The following is an 18902-nucleotide window of genomic DNA, read 5'->3' as shown; positions in this document are numbered from 1 at the left end:
GAAGGGATTCAAATGGCCAGACCACATATGAAAAGGTGTTCAAGGTCATTGGTCCTCAAGGAAATGCAAATTAAAACCACAATGAGACACTCCTACAGGCTCTCAGAACAGCCAGAAACAAAGACTGACAATACCAGGAGCTGGTGCGGGCCTGGAGAAACCAGAACTCTTGGACATCCCCACGCATGGGAGTGCAAACTGGTCAATCACATGGAACGCTGTTGGGCTTCCCAATAAACATTCACCTCTTCTATGACCTGGCTCGTCCACCTCTAGTATTTACTCAAGAGAAATGAAAACATAAATCTATAAAGAGGCCTATACAAGAATATTCACGGTAGCCTTATTTACACAAATCCTATGTGGAAAGAGCTGAAATGTACATCAATAAGAGAATAGATAAATAAATTGTGGTATATCCATACCATGGACATGTCACTCAACTCTCTGAGGCTCAGTTTATGGGAAGAATAATGTTTATTCCATACACAGAATTGTTAGAGGAATAAGGTGGAAAGCAGCTTACAATATAGGATTTGTTTTTGTTGCATAAATAAGAGAAAAACAAAGAAAAAATAGGTGAAAATAAGCCACAAATCAACATGCTTTTGGCTGCCAACTCCTAAATTGATTTAAATTTCTCATCTTCCTGGATTAAGCTGCCATTTCTCTGACTTACTGCAAGCAAGAAATAGTCCGGAAATAACACCATTTTTGTCAAAACAAAAACAAGGTAATCAGAAGGGTTTGTTTTAGAACCTCAACTTTCAAGAAACAGCCAAATTTCCTGCACATGTTTAGACTGTTCAACAAAGAAATCTTAAAGTATCGACTTCTGAATCCTTCCCATAATCTTTATTCTATTATTTATCTTTATTATCAGACAACTCCTCTTCTATTCTGCTTTAATCGGGAAACCACCTCAAAACTATTGGAAACAAACAGGAAATTAATCACACACACACACACTCAAACATGGACATGCACATATGTGACCTTCTCCAAATATGTATATATGAGGTCTTCATGTTTTCTACATCTGTGTACAATAAGCACAATATGAAGCAGTGAGTCACTTCATGGCAAACGTGCCAGAACATATACATTCAAATACGGTTCCCAAAGTAGAGAACTTCTTTCCTTATTCGGCTTACGGTGTTCTTGCTCAAAACATCTTTGGCGTTTTGAAAGTTATGTTATATAAAGAACTGTGAACTAAAGAGAAAATAAACAAATGGGACTACATCAAAATAAAGAGTTTCTGCACAGCAAAAGAAACCATCAACAAAACAACAAGAAAGCCCACTACATGGGAGAACATATTTGCCAATGCTATCACTGATAAGGGTTTAACCTCCAACATTTATAGGGAACTCATACAACTCAACAAAAGGAAGATAAACAATCCAATCAAAAAATGGGCAAAGGACCTAAATAGACACCTTTTAAAAGAGGACATTCAGAAAGCCAAAAGACATATGAAAACATGCTCAAAGTCGCTAATCATCCGAGAGATGCAAATCAAAACAACAATGAAGTACCATCTCACACCTGTCAGACTGGCTATCATCAACAATTCAACAAACGACAAGTGCTGGAGAGGATGTGGAGAAAAAGGAACACTTGTGCACTGCTGGTGGGAATGCAGACTGGTGCAGCCACTATGGAAGACAGTATGGAGTTTCCTCACAAAACTAAAAATGGAACTCCCATTTGACCCTGTGATCCCACTTCTAGGAATATATCCCAAGAAACCAGAAACACCAGTCAGAAAGGATATATGCACCCCTATGTTCATAGCAGCACAATTCACCATAGCTACGATCTGGAAACAGCCTAAGTGCCCATCAGTAGATGAATGGATTAGAAAACTGTGGTACATCTACACGATGGAATACTATGCTGCTGTAAAAAAGAAGGAACTCTTACCATTTGCAACGGCATGGATGGAACTGGGGAGCATTATGCTAAGTGAAATAAGCCAGTCAATGAAGGAAAAATATCACATGATCTCACGCATTTCTGGATAATAAAGACCATTATAAACTTATGAACAAAAATAGATACAGAGGCAGAGCTGCCTCAAACAGACTGTCAAACTACAGCAGGAAGGCCGGGGAGGGTGGGAGGTCAGGAGGGGGGTGGGTAAGAGATCAACCGAAGGACTTGTATGCATGCATATAAGCATAACCAATGGACATAAGACACTGGGGGGTAGGGGAGGCCAGGGGATTGTCAAGGGCGGGGAAAGAAAAAAGGAGACATATGTAATACTCTTTGTAATACTTTAAGCAATAAAAAAAAAGAAAAAAAAAAGAAGAAGAAAAAAAAAGAACTGTGACAATGACAGAGCCCAGTGAACCGGAAGGAGAAAAGCCTGCCCTTGACTATTTGAAGAGCCATTGTGCAAAAAAGGGAGTACATTTATTATCCCCATTTTACACATGAGGAAACTGAGGCTAAGTGATTCGTCCAAGGTCACAGTCAATAAGGGGTGACAGCTGGACGGGAGCTCAGGCCATCGGTCCCTGATCTGCTTTATGATCGGCCCTCTCGGAATAGCATGGGGCAGACTCGTGATGAAGAGAGACAATGCATCCCAGGTGCGCTGGTGGAGGAGGACTGGACACGGGGTGCTTCAGGGAGAGAGTGCTCAATCAGGCCCCGGGTGGAGGTGGCTGAGGGGTTGGTGTCGGGAAGGACTTCATGGAAGAGCTGCCACTCGCAAGGAAGGGACTTTAAAAAGTGGACTCAGCTCCTGGCAGACTGATGGGTTTGTATTTTCTCACCTTTTTCCAGGGTCAATTCGGAAAAAGCCAGGTGGGACTTGTAACATCCTGTTCCTCAGTCACTATCCACTTGCTTGTCTGGTCTTCACACGGGCATTTTATGTCTCTCCTACAGATGGGGCCTTGAGAAAGCCTCTGGAAGGGGGACGACAGCAGGGATATATGTGCCCAGCCAGTACCTTCTCCCCTCTGCCTTCCAGGCTCCGGAAGTTATCATCTGATCTTTCCTGAGCAGTCAGGTGGTGATCCAAGGAGTGTGCATGTGCCTGTGTGGATGTGGGTGCTCTGGCATGGTTCGTGTGTGTGTGTGTGTGTGTGTGTTGGGAGACAGGTGAGGAGGGGGCGGAGGCCCAAGGCCGTTACTCCCCCACCTCAGAGCCTCCAGTGCCTGCACAGGAAGATGAGCTGCCTGGCCCTTTGATCCCGACCTCATGCTGTGCCTTGTTCAGGGGATTTTTAAATTCTCTTTCATTTTATTGAGCGGCTTCCCTCCCCACCACCCATCCTGGAATCAGGTCTCAGGATTATTGGGTCCTTCTCCTCATCGATTTGTTTCCCTGACCTTTGTAGCAGATACAGAAATACACGGATGGAACAGGGAAGGAAGGAACAGAAGGGGAGGGGGCCTGGCGGGGGGAAGCATGGTGAGGGCCTGGGGTCTGGACACATTTACAGAAAAGAGGCCAGTGGGGTGGCATGGTGCCCAAGATGGGGAACCACTGGCCACTGAAGACCAGGCTAAGGCCACCACCCCATGGTCCCCTGCAAGTGCCAGAGACTGACGCTGAACCTCAGCACCTCTATGCATTTGCTTCCTGCTGCAAAGGTTCCTGTATCAGCTCATTTTTCATTCTTTCAGTGAATCGAGGCTCTGCACTAGGAGCCAGAAATGCACACGCCCTTTCCTTCCCCTCTCTCTGTGCCCCTGTGTGCATTAAACCCGATGTCCTCAGGCCACACACACCCCCACACCCCCCACACCCCCACACACCCATGCATGTTCCATCAGCGACACTGGGAGAATATTTATGGAGGACCCACTGCCCAGCCCTAAGAAAGTCGTTTTGTTTGTATTAAAAGGTGCTGGATGAGACTTTTCCTGCGGCTCCAGAAGTTGGAACCCACCGCAGAGCCACCAACTGGAAGGCGGTGCTGGATCTGGGAAATGTGATTCCTCCCAACAGTGTGAGTGCTGTTCCCACCTCAAAGCCAAATGTTAAGGCTCCAAGATCTGGGATTCTGGCAAGAGTCTGCCCCTCAAACCCCAAGGATGTACTCTGTCCACCTGAGCAGGGACGCGCTTGGACTGGACACACATGGCGGGAAAGGAGAGCCTGGAACAGCCTGTGCTCAGCTGTTTGGTGAGGCTGACAATGTGGGGCCCCCAGAAGTCAAGCAGACATCCCAGAAAGTGGCTGGACTCGTCTCTCCTGTGCTCTGCTCAACTGGGCTGCCCGCCCAGCAGCAGGAAGCTGGGGGTAGACTCCACAGTGAAAGCTGAGTGGGGGGTGGAAGAGGTCAGCCCCCATCAGGCAGTTCCCACGGGGCCCTTTAAGGACCTAGACATGCACCCTACAAGGAAGTCTAACCTTTGGACTCAAGTCACGGAGACTATCAACTGCCAGTCAGTGTTGGCCCACAAACACCAACACCCAGCAACGGGAGCATGACGGAAGGGCACGGTTACGTAAAAAGATGCTTGACTTCTCTTCCGTCTACAGCAGCGGTTCTCAACCTGTGGGCTGCGACCCCTTTGGCGGTCGAACGACCCTTTCACAGGGGTTGCCTAAGACCATCCTGCATATCAGATATTTACATTACGATTCATATCAGTAGCAACATCACAGTGATGAAGTAGCAACGAAAATAATTTTATGGTTGGGTCACAACATGAGGAACTGCATTTAAAGGGCCAGAAGGTTGAGAACCACTGCTCTACAGGGATAACATCTGGAGGAACTAGGTCTGAAGACAGAGGAAGGGAAGTGACGTAGATGAGATTTAAACTGAGTTGGAGTTGGCAGGCCTGTGAACCTCCCTCCCTCTTCAGATCCCTTCACCTCTAAAAGCATATGTCTGTACATGTGTGTTAGAAACTGATGCAAAATTCATTTCTTTCTGTGGGACAGAGCTAACGTTTTGAAAGCCGTTGTGGAAAGCGCTACAGGACTTAAAGAACACGAGTTGCTTCATTTGACCCTGATGAAATGTAGAAAGACGAGGCCTTAGAGGAGATTAGAGAGAAGAGGAGGAGGTAGAGAGAAGGTCAAGAAATATGGAAAGTTGGAAAGCACATTGTACAGCTAGAAACGGACATGTAAGCCTGGGGCTGTTATTTCTTGAGTTAACGCCTCACTTATCTTCCCAAGTCACATTTGTATTTCTACCTGCTCATCTCTTCCTTCCATGGAAGCCTTGTGTCATGGCCCATATTCTGCCTGAGCTCCAGCCAAGCCTCATGCCTAGGAAATACCTTATACTCTCATGAGGGAGACCTGCTCTATAACCAAATTGTAGAGATGAAATGCAAAAAAAAAAAAACCACAACTCATAGTATTAGGGGGATGATGGGGGTTCCCAGGAGGAAGCTAAGTCACTTGAAACAACTGTACATTTTCATACATTTTTCAAAACTCACTTTGAGACTGACTTTAAATAGACAGGTACCAAATGACTCTTGACCTCTATGTACCCCCAAAAATGCCCAGGAGAAATCAAGGCCTTCCCATGCACTCAGTTGTAGGTCTATCAAGGGCTGGCTAGAGGAGCTTAAGTCTAAATTAATTACCCAGACATCCCTAGTTCAGAAGCTGGGCCACAGACACGCTCATCAGCATGCAAACGCCGCACCATTCCCACGGTGAGAAGAGAAGGGAGCGGGATAATGAGGACAGCAGATAAAAGGGAGACCATGGAGGAGGATCTTCATTGTATCTTAATTGAGTCACACACTTTCTCCCAGCCCTCGAGTCAAAAAGAGAGTGGCCTCTCGGCTGGGGTGCTAACCGTGCCCTTGCCATGTCTGGTGTCCAAGGTCAATATACGGTAGCATTCTATTAGAAGACGAATGTATCAGTTAACTGTTGCTGCAATAATGCCATTTAACCTTTATAACAATCATGCATTTTTCACTTCTGTGTCTGTGGGTCAGCTGAGAGTTGGCTGGACCAGGAAAGATTTGGCTGGGCAGCTCTACCTCAAGCTTTGGATGCATCTCATTTTGGCTCTCACTGCGGTTTGGCTCATCTCTACTCCACAGCGTATTCATTCCAGGGCCCATACCTAAGAGGGTCACTGATGCCTAGAAGATGGTCTCTGAACACGAGAGAAGAATCAAAATCATCTGAGGGCTCTTAAGGCCCAGGTTAGAACGGGCCTTTTATCATTGCCCAGATAATTCTGGCCCAAAGAAGTTCCATGGTTGAGCCCAAAGTCAAGAGGTGGGGACTTCATCCCACCTGCAAGGGGCCACAGCAAGGATGAAGATAGAGGGCAAGATGAAGGATGCAGAGCCAACAATTTCATCTACCAAGGCCTGGGTCTTGCCTCCAAGCTCAAACTAAAGCCATGCTGATGATGAAGACTGGAATTCCCATCGTTTGTGGTACTAATTAGGAAGTCTGAAGGTGCAAGTGACATGTTCACACACCTGACCACCACCCAAACTGGAGGACCATAATGGAGCACGCTGCCCACGTCATTTGTACTGCAGGACCAGTCAGCGTAGAATTGCACTCAGGGGCCTGTATCGTCCAGCTCATCCCCTCTCACCTACAGGGATCCCCTGTAATCACCTCCCAGATAACCTACCCACACTGGAACCCTGGTCTCAGGGTTTGCCTCTGGGGAACCCAAATCAAGACAGGCTACCTTCCGGTTAAAAGTAGGGCTTTAAAAAAATCAACTACCTCCCTTTTCCCAGATGTTGTTGTAGGTTTATGAGACCAGATTCTTAAAGGCAGAGGAGAGAAAGGTGCTTGATTAGGGGCAGACACCAGCTGTATTCAAAATCCATGAAACATGCTACATCCCATACAAAATGCTATGTGTGGCCATCTTCAAAAATGAGGAAGATCTCAATATATTGATATGAAACCATATCTAAGACATATTGCATAGTGAAGGAAGCCAGTGACAGAACAGTGCATTTAGGATGCTGCCATGTGTGGATGCAAAGGATTTATATATAAAGTAGAGGCCCGGTGCACAAAATTCATGTACTGGGGTGGGTGTCCCTTAGCCCTGCCTGCGCCCTCTCGCAGTCCAGTCTTTGAGCCTCGTGATTGATCACCCCAAAGAGGGCAGAGGGAGGCCCCACCCACCCACCACAGCGCAACCACCAGCCAGGTAGCCTGGGCCTACCTCTGCATGGCAATCTCGGAGTCTTCCCCTCCCCCCACATTGATTGCCTTGCCGGCTGGTGGCCTGGGCCTCCCTCTGCGGGGCAATCATGGGGCGATGGCGCCCCCCACAACCAATCGCATCGTACCTGACTTGGCTGGCCTGGCGCCAGTGCGTGTCATAGGATGGTTGCCCAGACAGTCCTTCTGCTGTTCAGCTGCTCAGTCTATTTGCATATTACACTTTTATTATTATAGATGATGCAAAGAACATCTCAGGAAAGGTACTTTTTAAAAATGACCAGGTAGGAGTACCTAAGGACGGAGCCTGAGAACTAGGGACTATTTCTTCACTATATTCCTATACTGCTTTTTTTGTGCGGGGGGGGGGGGGGGCACTATTAAATTAAACAAAGAGCCCAGCCAGTGTGGCTCAGTTGTTTAAGCATCATCCCATGAACCAAGAGATCATGGGTTACATTCCTGGTCAGGGCACATGCCCGGGTTGCAGACTCAATCCCTGGTGGTGGGTGTGCAGGAGGCAGCCAATCCATAATTCTCTCTCACTGATGTTTCTATCTCTCGCTCCCTTCTCCTTTCCTCTTTCTAGAAAAATCAATAAAAACATACTTTTTTAAAAAATTAAAGAGGTTTACCAAAAAACTCTACGTGCATTCTCTTTACCAGAGGAACTTGTTGAAAATGCCTGCTCCAATTGGTCAGGGGACTCTCAAATCTGTTTCTAATCAGCGCCCAGGCCAGTCTCCGGTCATTGGACTGAGCGGAGAAAACCTATCACAAGATGCTAGCCCACCACTGGGATGCAGTGCCGGCTGCCCAGGGCTCTGGAGGATCTGGATTGGGGATGGGCAGTTCTGGGGCCCTCTTTGTGCCACAGGCAGCTCCCCTGCTCACCGTGACATGAAGCTCAATAATAAAACCACATGCCATCTCCTTTCCCCGACCACCACTCAGGCCCACGCCCACCATCCACTGGATGGCACACTCAGCAGTGGTTGCCTTGTTTGCTTCCTCCTTTCCCTTTGTAGAGGATGCTCTCCCGACCTGAACTGAACAGTGAGCAAAATTAGAAACACCTTAATTTAAAGAGAAAGGGGAGGATGAAAAGCACAGGCTGTATGAAATCCAAACTTGAGCCCCAAGGACCTCGCAGTGATCTATAAAAGACCCAAGCAGAGAGAGACAATGAAAGGAATGGCCAACAATCTCCAAATTGATTTACAATTAACTGGACATCTGGTCCTCAAGTGAGTTGCCAGATGCCCAAACCCGATGGTGGACTTTCAATGTGTCTCGGGGGCTCACAGGATTGTACTCACCCCTGGGAAATAAAGAAGTCCCCATTAAATGGTGGTCACGATGCAAAGCTACTATTTGGCCCGTTAGCTTGGTGTCCCCAGGCACAGACTGGGCAAGAGAAACAGGTGCAGAGGAAAGAGAGGAAGTGATGGTTTTCAGGCTCCTCTGGAACTATAGTTCACACAGGCCCCAGCTGCCTGGGCCAACACAGTGCTCAGGCACTAAGTGATTCACAGGCTGTGGCAGACTGAGCATGGGCAAAGGCAGCAGGAGCCCTGCCCAGCCCCATCCTCCTGTATCTGCCTCCCTGCTCCCCTTCATCCCCCAGCCCCCACCAGAAGGGCAGGGAAGGAGGAAAGAGTAACCAAATAACAGATGCATGCTGGGAGTCAGTGATCCAGCTTGGAGCTGGAACTTGGGACCCCACTGGACCCCAGGCCCACAGAAGAAAGAAGAGCAAAAGCCAACTTCTCCTCAACCTGATAATGAGCCAGCCTCATTATAAGATTAGCGGCTGGGATGAACACCACTCTCTTAATAATGCACACATCGCTATGACAACCACCCACTTTGGTTCCTAAAGATAACTTCATTGGGCAGCCATGTTTCCTGGTTTGAAAAGAAATGCTGTTTACCGAGAGTTCCACCATTCTGCTCCTCCTGGCTTCATGCCAAGTGTGTGCCTGTGTGTATGTGTAAGCAGGCCCATGTGCACATATGTGTGTGCATGCATGTGGGCGCACTGCGGGGAAGCCCAGGCCCCGTGCCAGTCCTGGGTGCAGAGATGCTACCCAGTGCCCAAGGTTGGTAAGATTTCTATTGGGCCAGCCACTCGAGCGCGTTGACATAATTATTCAGGCAGACAGGCTTGGCCAGGATTAACGCTGTACTATGATTAATTATGGTGGGAGCCTCAACAAGCAAGTGCATGCTGGGGAGGGCCAGGAGGGCTGTGACAGCCCCTGCTCGCCTGCTTGCCGGCAGGACGGCTGGGGAGGGTGTGGAGCGGGGAGCCGCTTGGGCCTGACTGTAATGAGAAATGAGAAAAGTGCTGAAAAATTGATGGCGCCTGCAGATTGCGCAGGCTGGCACACAGCAGGGGGCCCCCTGCAGCCGGCTCGGTATGCTAATGCGGGCGCAGGGGCCAGGGGAAAGGGAGGAAGAAAAGCCGGCACAAAGGAGAGAAATGCAAATGACAGGCACAAAGATCAGTGCTGAGAATCCCGGATTAACTGCAGGAGCTGGTGCTCTCCCCAATTTAACCCTTTCTGGACTGTGGCCAGACTGTGGGGGCGGGGTGTGGGGGTGGGAATGTGGGGGCGGGGGGGGGGAGGGAGGCCTGGGGGAGCTCTGGTCTGGATCTGGGTCCACCCTGAGTGGGGATGCAGGAAATTGAACTTGGGAAGAACAGAGACGCTGAAGGGAAAAGGCCGGTTCCCCCAGGGTGGTGACTTCTTTGGGAAAGTCCTGGGGAGGGATGGGGAGTGTTAGGAAGTGACATCTGGGGAGGAGATGCAGTGGCCCAGCTGTGCGCTTCTGGGGACCGGTGGCCTGACAGGCGGCCAGACCTTCTGCCACCTGGGCCAGTGGAAAAGGCAGCCCAGAGGAGAGAGCAGCGGGTGCTGGCACGTCTGGCACTCTGCCCCGGGTGGGCGGTGGACTCATGGATGGTTACCCACTCATCTATGCGATGCTGTAAATATCCGATGTGGGCACTGTCCTGCATCTGTTAGACTCCAGTCCACGATGACATGAGGAAGAAACAAAAAGGAGGCCAGAGCAGAGGAGCAGACACGGGCTCCGAGCTCTGCAGACTTTTCTTCTCTGGGAGAGAACAAGAGAGGAAGCGGTTCATGGCTGTGGAGACCCCCAAAACACATGTCAGGGTCTCGGCGCTGTGCGAGGGGCCTTCCTGCTCTGGGGCATGCACTTTCTCTTAGAACGTCCACCCTGGTTTGTACTTGGGGAGAGGAAAACATGTGCTCAACACAGATACACCTGTCCCAACCGTCCTTCTTAGGGAAGCTTGTTGGGGTAAGACGTCAGCAAGAACCCCACAAGGAAGCCCCACTGCAGGTGGGACCTCAGGTCCTCAGACCAGCAGAGGAGGGAGGAGGACCCAAAATTCCAGACCAGGGAATTCCACGTGGAGATGGGCAGACCTGAGAAGATGCTGGGGCTACAGGGTCAGCCTAACACAGGAGAAATAGAAATCTGTACATAGCGAGAGAGAACGGAATAAAAGGGATTCCACGCATGTAATACAATTTAAGTCACTGACATGTCTACATATTCACTGCTGAAGTCTGAACGACTATACGTCCAGCTATGAATGTGGTCCCCTCCACGGGATAAGAGCATTTGAACTTTCTCTGTAGTTTTGAATTTTATTTTCTTTTTTTACAATATTCAAGTATTAGGGAAACATGAATAAATCGATTCCCTTGTAAAAGGAAAAACATGGCAAAGTAAGTGGGAGTCAGGGGAGCCATGAGCGCTGCCTTTCTGGTGCCTCATGCCCAGGACAGGATTCTGGGTAAAGTGTCTTCTCCAAAAGCTTCCCAATCCTGAGGTCACAGCTCCTCCCTGCTGGGAGCACTAGGCTTCCCATCTGCTTCCCCAGGCAGCACTGCGCCTGATCCCCAATCTCACTCCATTTACACGGAGGCATGGGATCTTAGAATGGCCTGTGTGGGGGCCTGGCTGGTGAGAAGCTGGTATTTATATATCAACAGCCTCACTGTGCCCAGACCATGCAAGACACTCAGTGAGCAGGACTCTCCCCAGCTCCCCCCCATCGTTTTCCTGGTAAGAAAACTTCTGGTGAGCAGTTGTGTCTTACCTACAGAGGCTCTCTGGGGAAGTGCGGAAATGACCCTCCACCCCGGGGAGTGGCGCACCATCTGCATCCCAGCCCCACAGCTCCGGGCCCAGCCCAGGGTCCAGGACACAGCAGAGGGACCACCCCTGTGCTGAGAAAGGAGCGAAATCTACATCCCTGAAGGAGCAGGAGAAGGTGCAGATAGATGCACCCCACCAGGGAAGAAGGCCACTCTGGGGTGTTGGTTGTTACTTGATCCCTGGGACAAGCAAGGCAGAACGCTTATGCTTGAGTTCCTCTGAACCAGAAACTGCAAACTTGGCTCCAAGAGATGAGAGGATTAGAAAACATTTTAAATGTCCTCTTTTTCTCCTTTCCACTGCAAAGCTCCAGCGAACTCCAAACCCAGGGGTATTCAGTGTAACACCACAGATTAACCAAATAGGACTGGAGAGTCATTTGCAATCTTTTTCCTTTACACAGTCCCATGTGAGACAGGGCTTTGGGGGAGTGCGGGGGCGTTGAGGGGGGCTGTGCTAAGGCAGACACAGCAATTATTCTAGAAACATCTGGAGCATAAAATTTTAAACCGCCCGAATGGCAGTGGGTCAATCTGGTGCCCAGGATATATATTCTCTGGGCAATGCCACAGGAGAGGGGGGCGGCTTTCCTGGGAGGCGAGGTCTGCCTCTCCCTCCACCTGTCCTGAAGGGAAGGCTTGGGGTTTGAATCCATTTGGTGCAGGACCCTCCTGTCCTGATTCCCAGACAGGAAGAAATCCGGGAAGCACAGTGGATGGCTTATGCATCAGCCCCATTGAAGGGCAGCCCGGCTCTTTTTGCTTTCTATTTCTCAAATATGTTCAACTGACGATTAAGAAAACAAGCAACAAACAAACAAACAAAAACCTGACCTGTGACACCTGTACCAGCTCCTTACCCTGAAAATTAACAGAAGGGAAGAATTAAGCAATTCTCTGCTGCTTAGGAATAATAGTTTACATCTAGTTGATGATTTTAAAAAATAAAGAAAAAAAGAACTTCTTTACAGAAGAATTCTAGCTAATCAATGCGGAAGGAATGAAGAAATTAGAAAATCTACCAGTTTGCAGCCTGAGTGAAATGTGATTCACGCAGGGATGATCAATGAAAGTTAAGGCCGCCAGCGGAGAAGAACGTCATTTTTAGTGTGGAAGTGAGAAAAACTACCTCCCATCTGTCCTTTCTTAGGAATCTCTAGGATGTGAGCACCTCCCACCCCCAAAGGGAGTAGAAACCTGAGAGTCAGCAGAGGGGGTGGGGGAAGGCCTTGGAAAGACAATCAGTTCGAACAGGAACCCAGGGTGGAAGCTGTGGGTTGGGGGTGAGATTTCAGAGAACTTACACCTTTCCTGAGATTTTGGACTCAAGGAGACAATGAAAGCAAACAATTTTTTTAAAAAGAGCCCAGCTGAGGTGGCTCAGTAGTTGACTGTCAACCTATGAATCAAGAAGTCACTTGTTCCACTCCCTGTCAGGGCACATGCCCAGGTTGCAGGCTCGATTCCCAGTAGGGGGTGTGCAGGAGGCAGCTGATCAATGATTCTCCCTCATCACTGATGTTTCTATCTCTATCGCCCTCTCCCTTCCTCTCTGAAATCAATAAAAATATATTTTTAGCCCTAACCGGTTTGGCTCAGTGGATAGAGCGTTGGCCTGCAGAATGAAAGGTCCTAGGTTCGATTCCGGTCAAGGGCATGTACCTTGGTTGTGGGCACATCCCCAGTGGGGGGTGTTCCGGAGGCAGCTGATCGGTGTTTCTCTCTCATCAATGTTTCGAACTCTCTATCCCTCTCCCTTCCTCTCTGTAAAAAATCAATAAAATATATTTTTAAAAATATGTATATATTCTTTTTAAATTTTTTTTAACAAAAACCAAAAAACATTGATCTTTTTTGTTGTTGTTCCACTTATCTGTGCATTCATTGGTTGCTTCCTGTGTGTGCACTGACCTGGGATCAAACCCACCACCTTACAGTATGGGGACAATGCTCTAACCAACTGAGCTATCGGCCAGGGCTATAATTTGATTTTTTAACCAAGAACATATATTACCAGACCTATGTTAAAAAATATAGTTAAAGACCATTAAATTGGGGATTACTGTCATCCATTGATATGTATCATGTTGACTAAAAAAAATATTGACATAGAGTTAACAGAATTGCAACTCAACAATAATATGGGAATTGTTGACACCTACACATAGTGGGTCTTCCCATTTTTGAGTAGGTATGTCTCTTATTGTTTTCTTTTATGTCTCTCATTGTAGAGCTGAGTGTAGAACAGCCTTTAGTTGGTTCTTCCTGCCTTCCCCATCTCTCTGAGTGTCCCCAACCACTCACTCAAGCTAGAGACCTGGGGACACCCTCAGAACTTAGTCACCCCTCAATTGAATTGATCAACAAGACTGTTGATATCATTTTCTAAATCACCCCCAATATGCCCACGTCCTTTCCCCTCCATCTTCGATGCCTCCTGAATTACAACTGGCTCCTGCTTGGTCTCTGTGTCACAGTCTTTCCCTCTCTGATCCATTTCCACCCAGCAGCTTAGGGGACTGTGCATTTCCACGCCACCACGAAGGGTACGTTCCAAATCCTTAGCATGATCTACAAGGCCCTGTATGATCTGCCTCCATTCACCTTTCCCTGCCTTCCTGGCATCCCCAGGGCCACATCCAGCCAGGCTGAGTCTGGTCCAGCTCTATAGCACTCATCACCTTCTCCCTGACTGTCCCCACTGCCTCTAGCCAACCCCTCTGGTTAACTCCCATTCACCTTCAGCCTCAGCTCAAGTGTCATGACCTGGGGACACCTTTCCTGGCCCCACCCACACTGAATGCTAGAGCCACTGTGATGATACCCACCTTCCTCTAGCAGTTGTTCAGGAGTGTGGGGTGACATACTTCCTGACTGTTTAAGCCAGGCAGGGACACGTGTTCAGATATTTCCTGAAGAACACATCCCAAAAGATGCAATCTCTTTACCGATTACCTTTCATTACCCTTATGGGAACGTCATGGGGACCCAGGGGGGAGAGAAGCGTAATGAAACCTGAGCATCCTGGAGGGCAGTAGTTAACAACGTGGACGCAAATTGTGTTCTAACCCCAGCTGGGACGTTCACTAGCCCTGCTACAGGGCATGTTACTTAACCTTTTGAAATTTCAACTCCTTTAACTGTGAAACAGGGATAACTCTTAGCTCATTGGACGGTTGTGAAGAGTAAATGAGATAATGCATAAAAAGAACTTTGCACAGTGCCTGGTGCGTAGTAATAGCAGCTGCTACCATTTAGTGATAGTGGTGGAATGGAGGTTAGGGGTGGCTTAGGAGTAATAATTACTCCACACGCACAGAGCACCCCATGAGACCTCCGAAGTCATCCTATGCGTTGTTCTGCCCTGGAAGTGCTGATGGAACTTAGAGTGGCTGTGACTCAGAGTTTGAGCTCATTGCCTGACAGTTGAAACTCCAGCTCTTTGCAAACAGATATTAATCTCCAATGAAATATTGGAGAGCTTTAATTAAGGCAATGGGGCTGATTAATGATCCCCTCTGGGCGAGTGCTGAGGCACCCAGAAGGAAGCAAGGATTTTTTTGAAATATTTGTACTTATTTCCAAGAGGGAGACAGAAACATCAGTGATGAGAGAGAATCATGGATCAGCTGCCTCTGGCATGCCCCCTACTGGGGATTGAGCCTGCAACCCTGGCATGTGCCCTGTCCAGGAATCTAACCATGACCTCTTGGTTCACAGATCGACGCTCAACCACTGAGACACAGCATCCGGGCAGGAATAAGGACTTTATGAAACAGAGCAATCCATCCAGCAGTTTACAAATGACACCAGGTCTTCCCAGGCTTTTGGCTCTCGAGGCTGTATCTCCATCCGGGGTTCTTGTGGCTACTTTTACAACGAATGATAAACACTGTTGAGCTAAAATAGACGGCTAGATATTTTCCCAGCAAAGTGAGTTTATTCAGGAACAACACAGAATTGCAATTTGAGACGTAGGTAGGGAGTGGGTAGAAAGGCCCCGCTTAACTCTCCCGGGCCCAGTGTCCTGTCTCCCTTCACCGCTGTGGCCACAGGTGCTCGCTCATACCTGCAGTCACTCCCACCCCCTCCTCCTCCCTGGTCTCTGAAGACTCCCTTCACCTTCTTGTCAGGTCATCCATGCATTTACGATTCTGTTTCTTAGGTTTTATCTAGCATTTTCATTATTTGCAATTAGAAGGGTTTTAGAAATTCTAACCTTCCATTTTGCCAGGAACTGAAATTTCCTCTTGTTCTAAACTCGCAGGGCTTAGTAAAGATGATAAAGTGTCACACCCACCACGCAGCAAGCAAACTACCAAGGTTGTTTGCCTTGTTAAAGGGAATAAGAGGTTGGCGATTACCCACAGTAAGGTGTCTAGGGGATAACACTGCTCCCAGGGCTTCCCCAGTAAACACTGAGAGGAAAAAGGCAACATCGGGAGAACATTCCGTAAAGTACATTCCTGGGAGAAGTTCCTTCTTGGAATTGTGACAAGGACTTGCATCCAACTGTCACGGGGAGGGTTCTCTACACTCCATTTGAGATGAATAAAAACCCTCCACTGAAGATCAATGTAATGGTAACGTTACAACAGCTTCAAATTGCATACAGGGCACTGCTGACAAAGTACTTCCATGACACTTATTTTGTCCCCCTTCTGACAGCTGACCCCAAAGGCAAGGAGCTCTGTTGGGAATACTAGGGCACGTCCTCTGGGTCAAGAGCCCCCATACCGACAACAATACATCGAAGGCTTTTTGAAGAAGGCTTTGGACAAGCCCCCTAGAGGCCAAGAACCTCTGCTTTCTCCCCTCCCTGGGGGTAGCTCCATCATAGATGCTGAGATATATGGGGAGGCTGGGACCTGTCACAGTCACTGGTGTTTGCCCAGCTCAGAGTTCCTAGGGTCCTGGCCATTCGTACATTTCAGCAAAGATTCAACCTAAGAGCTCATGTCCAGCACCCTCCCATTCCCATTAACATCCACCCCCAAGGCTCTCAAAGCAGGACGGGCTACTGGGAGACACTGTCCAAGAGGAAACACGATGAGACTCCCCCAGTCTCCCCACGAGCCTACCTCCTGTGAAGGAATCTCAAACAGCGGGCTCTGCACAGCTAGGACAGCCCCGGGGCAGGGACAATGACTTGTAGAATAAAACTAGCCCCACGCAGACTGACGTACCCGGCCCCCCAACTAGAACAGCAAGGTTCGGGTCAGACTGGTATTTCCAGGACTGGCAAGAATGACCTGTGGCCATGGGTCCACACTCCAGCGAGTGTGGTGTCTTTATTCTTTCAATGCTCTGACTCTAGACGTTAAAAATGAGCGTTATTCATTGGTCTTTCCTTATTCCAAAATCTTCAGTTCCTCTCCGCCTTGCCCAATGTGAAAACCTCAGGAAATTGTTGGCCTTTTCCCTGACACCCCGACATGAGCCAGACATTCCAAGATATGATTACAAATAATCACCTAACATTTCAAAGTGGATGTTTGGTTTTTATTCACCTTCAAGACGTATCACAACTCCCGTTTCACCCAGAACATAAATACTGCAGAAGAGTGAGGCGTATGTGAAAAGTGAGCAAAGCAAGGTCACGGGCACATGGGAGGACAGTGAGGCTCAGAGCAGGTGAGTCATTTCCTCCAGGCCACACAGCCCCAGAGCTCGGGCAGGACACACTCAGGCCAACTGTGGTCAAATCCATCGACTCTGCCAGTACTCCCTGCTATGCTCTCACCCCAGGCAGCTCATCCATCAAAACAACTCCATCCTAGGAGGGAAAATGACCCTGTTATAACCTTCCTGGAGAATACAGCAAGGCCAGGATTTTACCAAAACAACAGAGACGGAGGGAGATGGAGAGATGGAGAAAGAGAGAGAGAGGGAGAGAGAGAGAGAGGGAGGGAGAGAGAGAGAGAGAGAGAGAGAGAGAGAGAGAGAGAGAGAGAGAATATTTCTTCTTAAAGTTATTATTGCCTTTGCTTCTGTTTTTTTGTTTTATTTTGTGTGGAGTTTTTGGAGGGATCTCCTACTAAATCAGATCTCCTGCTAATCTGATTTAGGTCACACACACACACACACACACACACACACACACACCCCACACCCTGAGTCATCTAAGAGATGTGGGGCCATAGAAGTCTCTGGGAACAGCATCGTTAGGGGCGCAGTGGCCTGTCCAGAAGGGAGGGTCCTGAGCCAGGGACACTGAGGTCCCATCCAGTTACACCCAGGACCAGAGACGCAGAGGCCAGGTCAACAAGGCTGCCCCGGGCTCAGCTTCCTCTCAAGAGCGAGGTGGTTGAGGGTCAGAGAACAAAACACGCCTGTCCCAGGGCGAGCTGGGTCTCCCCCAGTATTCAGGCAATGGCTTCTCAAGAAGCTGGCTTTTTAATGAAACTAGCCAATGTGCAGGCACCAAGACCTCCGCTCTCAGCCCTGCCTTTTTCTTCTTGTCTCCCTTCCCCAGGGCCCTCACAGAAAATGCAGATGGCTGTCCACTGGCCTTTGGCACAAGGCCGCAATCAGGTGTGTGATCAAAATAAAAACAACTACAACTAGCATTTATGAAGACCTACTATGCGCAGATTCTTCACATACAGATCTTAACCTGCCAACAGCTCTCTGAGGTCATTGTTCTTCTCATTGCCAGCATGAGAAAGGCAAGGCTCCAGGCCCAAGGACTGGCCTCAGGTCACATGGCTGGTAAGCAGTAGGACCTGGATTTGAACCCAGGCCCTCAAAACCTCTGTCCTGGTGCCAAACTGTTGCTCTTGCCTTCTTCACATCAGTTTCTTTCCCCAGAGAAGGGCAGTGGCTCCACTGGGAGATGGGCACAACCACTTTCTTCCTCCTTTCCTCTCCTTCCTCTATTCACCACCCTTCCCCCTCAAGTGCATTTTGATGTTGGATGGGGGGGCGGGGGGCGCTTAAGACCCAAATATGGGGAATCAAGCCCATCAGTGCCTCCTCCTTCCACTGTGGGCTTAGGAGACCATTTTTAACATTATTTTTCGGAAGATGCCCCTGTTCCCTGCAGGGGCGCAGACCAAAGGGATTCCTAACAGGGTTTTCGGAGCCTGTTTGCTGTCGCTGTTTCTGCAGTGGGCAGACTTCATGAGCATGGGAGAAACGGGCCTCCCTGCACAGCACCCTCAGCCCTTCTCCCAGCTGCCGGTTCCCCAGGACTCAAAGGTGCCCAATCAACAGACATTGCAAAATAGTATGATGGGAAGGAGAGCGCCCCGACCTCAGCTGCTGTGCAAACGGCAGCACCTGGAATGCCTGGCACGAGGGCAGGCTGTCGTCCCTCTCACTTGCTCTCCTGGCCTGAGACCTTTCCCCATAAGCCCTTGGGCCGTGAGTTCAATGTTAATGAATCAGTAACATGTATCAGATAAGGTGTCTTTAAACAAAAACACATGAAACAAAGTCATGTGTTTATTGGCTGATGGAAATGTGGCCAGAGCTTTGCAGGAACCTCACCCAGGGAGCAATGGCTCAGTAGTTGCTGATTCAGTGTTTGAAGTGACTTTACAGAACAGAAC

The sequence above is a fragment of the Myotis nattereri genome (genome assembly GCF_964212035.1).
Source record: "Myotis nattereri genome assembly, chromosome: 14".
Taxonomy (NCBI): Eukaryota; Metazoa; Chordata; class Mammalia; order Chiroptera; family Vespertilionidae; genus Myotis; species Myotis nattereri.
The sequence above is the reverse complement of the archived record's forward strand: the minus strand, read 5'-3'. Positions refer to the sequence as shown.